The 12,852-nt window shown below is 37.2% G+C and overlaps 1 protein-coding gene across 1 annotated transcript in view; it reads left to right on the top strand.

Moving 5' to 3' along the window:
* Nucleotides 1-12,852, top strand: part of TENM2 (teneurin transmembrane protein 2) — a 2,693,686-nt gene that overhangs the window by 1,180,010 nt on the left and 1,500,824 nt on the right. The gene's annotated exons all lie outside the window — the stretch shown is intronic.

Here is a 12,852-nt window from a genome sequence, read left to right as displayed (position 1 = left end):
TTGTTTTTTGTTTTTTGTGTTTTCTTTTTTTGGCGGGGGAGAAAAATAAAATCCTTCTCTGGGCATTTTTCTAAAGCACAAAAATCTTTTCCTCAGTTTTGCTCATTGTTTATTAAATTATGAACATATCATTGAACAATATTTTAAGACTATAGCTAAAACCAATTTGTTTAGTTCTCTACATAACTTAAAATAAAAAAGAATGAAAAAGATTCGAAGAAACTTTTGTCATTAATCAATAACCTTTTCTTAAGTAATTTATACAGTAACCTTTTTTTCTTAAGTAATATTAATATGTCTTAAGAATATAAACCAGTAGCAAAGAAGTGCTTGACACATTGTTGGAATATTCATTTTTAATCTCTTTTGAAAGCACTTCGGGAGCACCAGCTTATATACAAATAATTGATGTGCTAATTTTAAATCTTTCTTGTCTGGTTTCTTTCCTCCTTTCTCAACCCTAAAGCCTTATTAGTGAAGTTCTACTACAGGTTTTGATGTTATTACAGCTTCAGAAAACCCAAACCAAATGTCATGTGTCTTTTTCAAAAGAAACGCAGCATGCCTCATAGTGAACTGGACTCCCTCTGATTTTCTGTGACTTCTGTGGTGGAATTTTTATTTATGTCAAGATCAAGGTCAGGAACAAATGATTTTGTTATATAATCATGCTCGTGAACAAAGAAAAGTTTACCAGTCTGTTTATGCTTTGATCTATCCTGTAACAAGGAAAGTTAAAATTATAGAATCATGATATTTTAGAATTAGAAAGATCCTCAGAGATAATCAGGCCCACCTCATTTGTTTTAGACTAGATTTGATTTGGAGGAAATTGAACCCTAGAAAAATTAAGTGACTGCTTGAAGCTCCCCATATTGTTCATGGCAGACTTTAGAGTAGCCATCGAATATTCTACTGCGATTTCTCTACTGGATTCCCTATGCTATGTTTTAAATATTTTCTTTTGTCCCTTTTTAACTTTGCTTTGATTTTATTTCTATGAGCTACTTTTCTAAACCTATTGCTCATGTTTTCTAATAGGAGATGGATGTGAATCTCTCTGTAAAATATTTTTTTAAAGCCAGTTCTCTAGTTTTATGTACATGCAATGAAAAGGAAAGTGAAATGTTGTAACATATCCAGGAAATCTGGGATTGAACCTTATATATTTATAGTAATTTAATGCTTATAATTGACTAGGTAAACAAATGAGCTTGAGTTATTTGCAACATTGAAATTCACTTTATTTAGATTCCAGCCTTCTAAAGTTGTAGCATTTCAGTTACAGAGTAAAATTGCCTGAGATCTTTTTATCTTAATTTTTCCTTCTTATTTTATTTTGCAAAAGTATAGTTTTTTTTATCATTCTTTAAAATGAAAAATTGATCCCTGACTTACAAAATAGATACCACTTATTAAGTACCTACTATGTATCAGGCATAGTTTAAGTGTTTTCCAAAAATATTCTCATTTAGAACACTCTACAGAATTCCATGAAGTAGGTTTTGCTATAACCATTTGTCAGAAGAAAGATCTGAAGTTTAGAGAAATTAAGTATCTTGCCCAGGGTCACAAAGCTAGTAAGAGTTAAAGCAGAGATTCAAAACTAAGAAGTCTAACAATAGAACACTTGATATCATGTTTAAAATATGATCCTATATAAGATTCCCAGAGTCAATTTCTTTCTCAATAGAAGTTATATCAGTAAATGACACTCTTTTATTCATGTCTCCATATTTTTACCTTGTAGAACCTGACAATAATCAGCAGGTCACTGGAAGTGTTCCAGTAGAGATGAGAGTCATCTTTCAAAGATATATGCAAATGTTGAATAGTATGGATATAACTTCTCACATTCTATAAATTTTAGGGATTATTTTTTTGCATGTGTGTGTGTAAAATGAATTTCACTAGGGGATAGGACTGAAAATAAATCTTGTAGGGTTTTTAGTTAGAACCACGTCCACCTCGCCAATAAAATTTTTAAATCGAGGTGTTTGTTGTTCAAATAGTGTTTCAAAGGCACGATTTCTCCCTTTTGCTTAGCTTTCATTGATTGCACTATGGCAGAAGAGTTATAAGAATGCTGTCTTTCAAAGACCAGACATCAGAATATTGATGTCTTTAGATACTTTTTAAAGAAAAAAAATATATATTGTTAGTACCATTTAGCCTGGATTCTCCCCATTTTCCAAAGCAGAGAATATGGCAAAGTTTTATGTGTGAGTAGTTTATCTGGAATGGAACAGAGTTGTGAAAATGGAGTAGTAGAACACAAAAAGAAAAATAAATGCTGGAATGCTTGTCAAGTTGCCACAGAGCTCAATGGCTATGGAGAATTTAAACTTCCCTTTGATCTTCTGAATAGCCATATGAAATGCATCTCAGAACTATCCACCTGGGGCAAGGAGGGGGAGGCATTTGTTCACCTGCATTTGTCTCCTATTGTCAAGTTCTCTGCACTTTATGTTTGTACAAGCATGAACACTGAGAAGGTCCCCACAGGCTCTACACTTTGCATTCAGAGAAACCCCAGGACAAGAAGCAAGAGAAATACTATTGTGAGTGCTCAGAGCAAAACCCTTCTGGTTGCATCTGCCCAAAGCTGGTCAAACTTGCTGAGCTCATCACTGTGGAGCAAGAAGAGGCACGTGCAAGAGGATTTGGAGTGGAATATAGGAGAGGTTCATTTTGAGGGCTTATTGCACCTTCCAATTTTATTCTTCATTCCATATTTCTGATAGATAGAGAAGTACATGACATCCAACAGGAAGAGAATAACAGGCAGCCTCAAATTTGGAGCATGACTTACCTATCTAAACTCAAAGCTAATTGTTCATGGATTAACATTAGTTAGAAATGTTGCGGGGAAAGAAAGATGTTATTACAGGCTCCTGGGACTGCAGAGATAGAAGGGATCACGAAATGTCACTCAGTCCATATGCTGCCCGAAAGCAACTAATTCACAACATATTCTATTGTCTTGACATTTAAATATAGTCAATTGGCACAATTACTTTTCAGAACAAAGTTTTACTTACTCTCTTGGATAGAGTATCGGTGCTGGCTGTTGGAAACAGAATGTATTCAGCAGTTATTCTTCTGTCTATTAAAGGTAATTTAGCAACTCCGGGCTTATCAAATTCTCACTTATAAATAAGGTTATTTGATGATTAACAACTCAATAAATTGGAATCAGGCATGCATGAATGGAAGCACTGCATATACATTTTCCAACAAAAAGTTTCTGTGACCTTTAGTTTAAATATGAGCTCATGGTAAAACTGGTCGTTATTATTATTTTTTTTTAACTTTGATCTCTAGACGTAAATGAAATCAGCAACTTCACTTGCACCTTTGGTAGGATATCAATACTTTATCTGAAGTCTCTTCCAGGAATACTTTACTTTTTCTTTGGGCCCACGTTCTTGAAATTTTTTATTTTCCATCTCTGAGTCTCAATTCAAACTTCATCAAACAAAATACACGTATATATACAGGTATGTATACAAGAATGTACATACACACACACACATTCATACACACATATACACATACATACACTCAAACATGCATTAGCTGCCTTAATAAAATGTTCATAGAATTTCTGGCTAAATCTAAATATTCAGGTGATGTCATTAGGATTCTTTCCAACTCTTAATGCTGCTTTTGCCATAGCGACTTAATCTTGACCTGTAGACACCAAGAGCTTCAGAGTTATGTTCTGTCAGCCTGGCATACTCAGTGTAAAGGGGTGTTTCTTCCCACTAGCTCTAGAAAAATTCTCGGGATACACTCTGATTGGTCATTGTGATGTTTATCCATTTGTGTAACTAGAAGGATAAAATGATCCAATTGGCCAGGACTGGAACACATGCTCACTCTTAGAAAAGGGGACAGAGTCCAGACCTCCCAAACTTCATAGAATGGCGTTAGAGGATCAATTGAATCTTTAAAAATGAACTCCAGTGTTGTTACCAAAAGAAGAAATAATGAGGCTACTAAAAAAATAAAATAAAATAAAATAAGCAGGTATACCTTTCATGTTTCTCTACTGACATTTGTGAGTCCAGAAAGCCGATCTCCTAGCTGGGCCAGAAGCCTCTTGAAGGTAGAAGCTGCTTCTTGTTAGTCTCATAACTATCATCAGTCAGAGTCCTGGCACTCCTTACTGATTATAAATTGAACTGATCACAAGTATTTTAATTAAAGATAGCACATCAGTGCCATTTAATTTATTTGTGGAACAAATTAAACATTTAAAAACTATATATGACACAGAACAACTATCACCTAATTCAGATTGCACCATGCAAAATAGATTGTTAATCAAGATATCTACCAAATAGAGAGGATCAACTACTTAAGAAAACTTGTGTGCATAGCACTATTGAAATCTCCTTCCATTTTTATCCTCAAAACATTTGGTCATTTTGGAGTAATTTTTAAAATTTTATGCATGTAAATAAATGTGCAAATTGATAAAATTCTATTACGCTTCATCACGATAATGATCGCTACAAAATCTTGAATTAAAAAAAACTAGATTTACCACATTTTAAGCATTTCAACCAAAACAGAAGTAGAAATCCATTAATATGTAGTCTACAGGTTTTTCTTTGTGCTTAATCTTTTATAGAAAACAAACTGTAATATCGTTAAATAAAAAGAAGGCAATTGGGTATATATGCAGGCTTGGACATTCTTTTACCGTCACATCTTATCTGTCACTCACATGGGGATGAAATAATATCTCCTGCTTTAAAAGAAAAAATTCCAAAGTGCTGAAACAATTTTACACAATTCATGGTGAATATAAAAATAACCTACAATAGGGTCTTATGCCAAATTAGGCAGCACTTTAGAGAAGCAGGGAATAAAGGCTCAAAGTGAGAGCAAGCTAGGAAGGGAGCATTCTCTTCCTTGTCAGAATAATTGGTTCATTAAATGGAAGGAGAGAAGGAGAAGAGATAAAATGGGAGGAGAGTTCCCACTATTAAAGATGTATCGCACATGGTCTCTCTCAACTTGCCTCACAGCATCGCGGCCGATATACACAGACCCTAATAAGCAACAAAGCGAGACTCCCAATTGTTCAAATCTTTTTTTTTTTTTTTTAACCCAATGATAAAGAGAAGGGTGCGCCGGTTCCCATAATCCCAGGGATCAGACCCCAAAGCTAAGCAATAGGAAGAAAGGGCTGATTAAAGCCACAGCAGTCAAGACCTTTGTGCAGTCATGATAGGTGGGTGTACATAGACACATGCCCACATAAAGAGCACACATGTGGTCAGTGGAGTGCTGTGAGCGAGCCTCTAGGATGAATAGCGCCATTATAAACATAAGTCATTATTAGTAGCCAGCATAAATAGGTTGACCTGTCATGGGGTTAAGATCTATGATCCACTGGGACTTGCTACTCTTCAGAGCAAGGGGATGCAGCTACTGTGTGACAGAAAAATGTCTTGAGAACACATCCAAGGGCCCATGGAAAAGTAGTTGCTTGCAGATGTTGTCTTTAATTAAAGTGGTTATTGTAGAGAGAAGGTCGTCAGTTGGAGGTGACCCTTGGATCAAGTTTTGATCTCCAACTAACTGTTCAGTTTTATTCAACGGACAAAGAGTCAGGAGGGAACCAGAGGGAATAATATCAAGGCAGGAGACACATTTACTTGTGATGTGTAAAACCATAAAAGGTTCAAAGTTTGGGTTTTGGTTCAAATAAAATCCCATGAGTTCAGAGGGTTTTTAAAACCCTCTGAACCTCATCAATGCGGAGAACCAGCTGAAAGAAATCTCACAAGAGCAAAATGGTCCTTGGAACTTTTGGCCTTTCACTAACAAATCTGGCCAGAAAAATACCATCAGCAATTTAGGCAAGTCCAGGCAGATGACAAGAAAAGTGTGCCTTAAATGTCCTGCAGGGCGGCTTTTCCAGATTTTAGCTCTTATTTGCCCAAAGAAAATGGGAGTATGAATGGAGGCACAAATGATGTACATAAGTCTGGTCAAGAAACAAAACTAGAAGGGCTAGCAGTCACAGATGACTGAGATTAGGAAACTACAGAACCAGAGAACACTTAAGGTTTGGTGTAGCAACACTGTCAACCAAAGTATATTTCATTTTCCATGTTTTCTGACATTGCTACTCCTGGAGGCTTAGAAAGAGTAATGCTGGAAAACTTGGATGAGATAGGGTGAGTCTACAGTTTCACAGCAGCCTACTCCCTTTCATCTGTTCACCCCATTCCCATTACTTCTCCCGGGAAGAAACAGACCTGACCATGGGCAAAGTTGAATGGTCAGTCTCTTCTCTTAGCATCCTTGCCTTGTTGTTTGTGATATGACTCTCCTGGGTTCTTGGTGTGCTCTTTCTCTGCTATGGCTACTCTGGGTTTTTTAACCAAGAATCTCTCTCCTGGGCATTTCTCCTATTTTAGCCATAAATATGCTGTTAGCACTGTAGTTAGAAAGGACATGATAACGCAGTTTGTTGTTGGGTGTAAATTTTAAAGAATGGCTTTATATGTTTTCCCTTCTAAGGTAAAGGCCTTTTAGTGAGAATTACTTATTAATAAAAAGTAAGTAGTGATATCCAGCTGAGGATGGGGAATCCTAAGAAGAGGAGGTCCTTAAATTCCATCATCTATACAGCTGTACTGGATAGTGCTGTACCACACTGGGGTCCTCACAGCCGTTCCCCAGCTTCTGGGACCATGTATCTACTGTGAGATCACAGCTGCATCTCTCTCTGGGAAATGCCCTTGATCTCAGAGAGAGGCTTTGCCTGAGGAAACCCTCTCGCAGAGACAGATGTGGCCAAAGGTCAGCAGATGCACATGCATATACTTATCTCAATCTGTGATGACTCTGAGGAGCCAGATCAGCTCCAGACCTCAACTTCCCTTTGTTTTAGGATCAGCTAAGGATTCGGTCATGACCACGTTGTGAGTCTTCTTCTCTCTCTGCCCAACTCTGCCTTCCTTATAGATACATCTCCTGAGATCACTACCTAATAAACCTTCTGGCTCTAACTCTCTGTTGCCCCAAACCTCAATACAGAACAGTAGATTCTCTTTATATTTTCAACAAGGCCAGTCAGCTTCCCATCAGCGCAATGTTCAGCAGAATACAGCTGCAGACAGCGGAGTAACTTGTACCTTATATTAAGAAAAAGAGGGTGTTGTAGGGAGAAATGAAATGAGACTGCATGAGGAAGAGTGAATAGAGGTCAGTGGGGGCCTTGGCGACTACGGGTGCATAATAATGGGTCTTAGCGTCCTCGTCCTCGAGGAAAACCCTCGCCTCTGTCAGATGAGCCATCATTCCATTTTCAACTTCCACTGCCAAACTTTAAAATCGATCGTTATTTTTTACATCTGCCCTCCATGTTGCAGGTACAAAAACATTTCAGAACAAATGTTATCAGTTCATTTTCCTATAAATAGAGATCTTAATTATCACATTTATTCATTTTATTTCTTTTGGAAGGTTTTTAGAGGTTGTATATCAATGACATCCCTTCCGAAGGATTTGCATTTGAAAGGCTGTTGTTCAAATTTAATTCACATTTGACACAATGTTTTCTCCTGCAGAACATTACCGAACATCTGAAAGTCAGTTTTCAGCAGGTCCTACCTCTGATCATTTCTCTTTTTATCATAGGTATATTCTAAACGAATTTCATGTGTGTTGTAGAATTTTTTTAAAATAAATCAGAAAATGTCTATATCCTTTATGTAGTCCCATTTTTATTTTTAAACTGCACTTCTTGTATTGTCTTCTCCATGGTAAATTCTGTCTGACGATGTCTCTGGGCTTCCTGGGGCTTCTGGGGGTCAGAACAAGCATTAACCTGAAGGGAACACAGAGCCTTGTTGATGGAGACTCACAATTAATTTCTATCTCTGCATCTTTGCTCTTCTCCTGTGAGAGCAAGCCGGGATGGAATCACTCCACGCGCCCCTGTGGTTTGTTCTGCACATCAAGCTCCAGCAGTTCCCAGGGAACACGAAGGTTACATCCCTCCAACCCAGGCAAGAGCAAGGGCTCTCTTTAAGGGTATCAGGATGGACAGCTTCACTCCTGGCTCATTCCATTATCTCAGGGGGAAAAAAATAGTTCCGGGTCTTGACAGAAGAGCTCCCCACACCACACACACACACCCTGCCGCCTTCTTGAGGAGAGTTGTCCAGCAAGGAGATGAGAGAGAGCTGGAATTAAAAGCTCTTTGTTTTGCATATCATTCTTATTTTGGAAAACCTTTTGCACCTGTAGTGAGATTTCCACCACCACCCTCAGCAGATATAGACTCAAATCAGATGCAAATGCAGGGTGCAGAGTAAACTCAGAATGGTATACTATCTTGTATCATTGCTCATTTTACAGGTTCTGTCAGTTTCTGAAAAATGGTGGAGGGTAATTGGCTTGAGATGTAAAGCCACACTTGGCTGTTCCAAGGAACAAAGAAAGACAGCTTTAGCCCACAAGACCATATTTTGTGAAACACACTGTCCTTTTTTAATAATGAGCGAATACACAGTGCTCCCTCTCAGCTCTGAAAATTCTGTAGATTTCCCCCTGCAATGTCATACGAGGCATTTAAACGGGTGCCATTTGTAATGCTGTGGCTAGGCGTGTTGGGCAAAAAGAGCTTGCATCGTTATCTTAACAAAAGAGAATGACCGTAGCAGTCCAGTGTGGGTATGCGAACCGCAATATCTGTCCAGCGTATTTGACCTTATGTAGACAGCATCAGAAATAATCAGGACCCAAAAGCTGCCATCCCAGCCACTATCGCAATGTTCTAGACACAGTCCATGTTTCCTGTGCAGAAATGGGCAAATGTTTGTCAAGAAATATAAATATGAAAACCTGACTTGGAATCCAGGTCACACGTACAAGACAGAACAAGTAGCCAGTCCTCCCTCAGGGGAATCGTAAACATGTTGTCATAAAGAAGATGCGTTGCCCACCCAAACTTGGTCATCCTGCCACACTGTCAGCCCCACGGCATGTCAAAGGTATCCGTGGTAACACCACTACCTTTTGTTCTCAGTTCTTTATTTGAACTCCATCACACTATTCAAACTTCTCTTCTTTGAAATCCCCACCCCTACATGCCATTTCCCCTGCAATTTCCTCACTCATTATACTCCAGGACCGCTGGCTTTCTTTTCATAGGACACACCAAGTTTTTTCTCTCCCCAAACCTTTGCCTCTCTACCTACTATTACCTTAAACCGATCATTTGCTGAGCTGCTTTCTCACTTTTCAGGTCTCCCGTTAAATGTTGCTGCCGCCGTTGAAGTCTTTCTTAACCAACTTTTCATAGTAGTTTCCTTCACTCCACTCTTCCATATCTAAGCTTTAAGTTTGTTTTTTTACATAGCAGATATAGTTTATAATTGTTTATGTGTCTATTTTCTGCTTCCTTCTCCAAACTATAAATTCCTTTAAAATCAACAATTAGGTTCCCCCCGTCACCCCATCATTCTCTCCCTGCCCCCGTATCTCCAGAGCCCATCACAGTACCTAGCACACGTCAAGTATTCAGTAAATGTTTATTGAATAAATGAGTGTCGATGTGGCCTATTGTATTTTAGGGTTTATTTTAATTTTCCTCATCATTTGACTTCCCAAAGTGTGGAACTTGCTCAACATCCCACCATATCCTCATCCAACATTCTTGTGGACTCATGAAGCCCCGTCCTTTCCTTCCCTTTATCTTGTGCAGTTCAGTACGGATGGGCAAAGCTAAAGTATTGTCATTGAGCAGAGGAGAGGGTATCACAGATGGAAAAGAGATGACATGCGATGGAGGGCATCAGCATGGTTCTGTGTCTTCTCAAAAGGCTCTTGGCACAATGAGAGCAGAAACAAGCTAAGCAGATGGTGAGAGTCATCTGTTTACGCCATTCACTTGTTTACGTTTTGCCTGCCTTCCCGTCAGTTTCAGCTCTTGAGCCCTTAAAGGCAGGGTCATGTCCATGATTATTGTTGGAGGTGTCCCCTAATGAAAGTTGACTATTTTATGAACGCTGTTTAGTAGTAGTAAATTTTGTTAAGCAAGTGCAGAGATCCTCAACAACTGTATATGATCAACTTGATGTGTCTAATTAGTTAGATGACCTCAAATAGAATTGGCTAGAGTTTCCCATGCATATTTTTCAAACAGCTTTTATGATACTAATTACTCTAGTGATATCAGGTAGACTCTCCAGCTGAATGTGAAAAACCAACCCATCTAAAGTCTTAAAGACATTCTTTTAAGACTATGGATAGTCTAAAAACATAGCAGCCGTAGGAGCTTTTAACGCACAAAGTTCATTCATTGAGTTAATATTTATTATAGTGGACACTATTTGTTGGTGTCATAGAATACAAGGAAGGATGGCCCTTGCCTTCTTTCCTCATTCTATTTAAACTATTTAAACTAAAAAAGTGAACAAAAATGAATGTATGTATACACATACACCACACACACACACACACACACACACACACACACAACTGCATTGTTCTATAGCATCATCAAATTTATTTATTAAAAAGTATGTTTGACACTACCCTGGCTTAAACAGTGTTTTCTGTTTTTTTTTTTTTTTTTAGACTGTAATTTTTCTCATGTTAGGACTTAAGCTAACAAAAGTTTGCTGTTTGTGGGTTTTAGCCAACACAAAAGTCCTGACAATCAGCGGGAGGTCAACAAATCTGACAAGAAGTCATTGGTAAAAGTATTCATACCAATGACGTTTTACTTGAGTTTTTGTTTGCTTATTTTTTTCTATGATAATAAACTCTTGAGAGTATATATTAAAATTTTAACATAAAAATAAGACTATGGTTTTAAATATGCTGAAACTAATAGCATGTAAGAAAACTTCATGATTTATAAATGATCATATAAAAATGGTGACCATGGATGGCCAAGGTGCATATTAGATCATACCGGTCTATTATGATCACAAAGGTTAGATATGTGAATTTCGCAGTGTATTTTTATCAGTATTTGCATATTCTGTTAAGAGTGTCTACATTGTGTGAGTCCATGTTTAGAAGCTTATCTCTGTCAATAACTGGGAAGGGTCCGTGATTCCATTTTACTTTCCAATTAACATGGTAGCTTGCCACAGTTTTACAGATGCTGGCAGGAACATGAGAATTCAGAGACATGCCACTTAATGCTCTCAGCACTGGAGGCAGCATGACACTACGTTTGTGTTTGTTCCTCTTGCCCTCCAAGTCCTAAGGCACAATGTAGAGATGGCCCCAGGTAACTACTATGCACACAATGGGTCTGTGCCAAGCTTAAGAATGTTGACATTCAGAAACCCCAAATTTTTAAAGGTGCTTCCAGCAAAACTACCCACTTTTTTTTTTTTTTTTTTTTGCCCTAGAGAGAGAAATGATTATCTTCAGGGGGAGGGAGGGGAGGATGCCCTTTGCCCCAGAGGAGGACATTATCTGTATCTTTCAAGGCTGCTGTGCTGTAAACATTCTTAAAAAGATAGCCTGGGACAAAAACTGTTATAAGACAAATCCAAATGCCATCAAGAATTACCTTGGGGGAAAAAAAAAATACACACACACACACACACACACACACACACATATGCATATGTATATGTGTGTGTGTGTGTGTGTGTAATTACCAGATAGACATGCTAAATAAATTCTCAATTTTAAATTAAACATTTTGACCAATAAGCTAAAAGATTAATTAGTTTATATTTTCAATTTGAATCAAGATTTTTACACAAATGTTGGATATTATTTAAACTTACAGTTAAAAAGTCACATTCTAAAATGTGACTTTTGGGATATAATAAAAACCTATTCTTCTGACAAAAAGAGCCTAAAACTATTGTCAGAATATTTATGTCAGAAACATTGAAATGAGAATTTACATTTCTGAAAAAGAAATTGCTTCTTTTAGAAAATGTTAAATTTTAGAATTTTAGAAATTAATTTTTTCTAGAAATTCTGTTACATCATAATATTTTTCATGTTAAATTACCACGATTTAACTCATACGTTCCTTGCGTACTCTTTAGTTTAATTAATTGCAGTATACAGATTGTGCTTCAAAGAAGAAACTTGAAGCCAAGTCAAAGATTTAGAAACATGTTAGGCCTGTGGTTGGTTGAAAGGTTCTGCTTAAAGTGATAAAAATGAAGAAAATAGAGGTTTCCAATAAACTCCATCAACTGAAATGTTACGCATTGCGATATTTTCAGGTGTAATTAATTTCTCGCACATTTATCAAATATCTACTCTTTCCAATGCTACTTACAGGAGTTGGGAAATAAGTGAAATATAAGATCTTGGCTGTGCTTTCCAGGAACTCTCAGTCTAGAACAGGAGTATAAGAGAAGAGACTTCGATCCAGCAATGACACACTGTACATTTCCTAAATAGTAATAAATCATTGTGAAACCAAAGTATATTTTGAATTAATCACTAGGCCGTGACTAGACTTTACCCTCAGAAACACCGAAGTTAAATTTCTTTATGAAAATAAAAAAATGGCTTGATGCAAATATATAATAACCCAAATTCTGCTTTTTGTAAGCATTTATTTGTGACCTTGGTCAAGTTAACCTCTGTCTCAATTTTTAAAATCTGAGTGTAAAGATAATATGTCTCTCAATTGTATCCCCTTGATCTATATGTCTATCCTTATTCAAATACAATATTATACTGATACTGCAGCTTTGCAGTAAATTTTGAAAAAAGAAAGTGTGTACCTTCTAACATTTTTTTTCTTTTTCAATATTGTTTTAGCTATTCAGAGTCTCTTACATTGTCATAAGAATTTTAGAATCTGCCTAACAACCTGCAAAAGATGCC

This window comes from Rousettus aegyptiacus, unplaced genomic scaffold (assembly GCF_014176215.1).
Source record: "Rousettus aegyptiacus isolate mRouAeg1 unplaced genomic scaffold, mRouAeg1.p scaffold_m13_p_7, whole genome shotgun sequence".
In the NCBI taxonomy this organism is placed as follows: domain Eukaryota; kingdom Metazoa; phylum Chordata; class Mammalia; order Chiroptera; family Pteropodidae; genus Rousettus; species Rousettus aegyptiacus.
The sequence above is the reverse complement of the archived record's forward strand: the minus strand, read 5'-3'. Positions and strand labels throughout refer to the sequence as shown.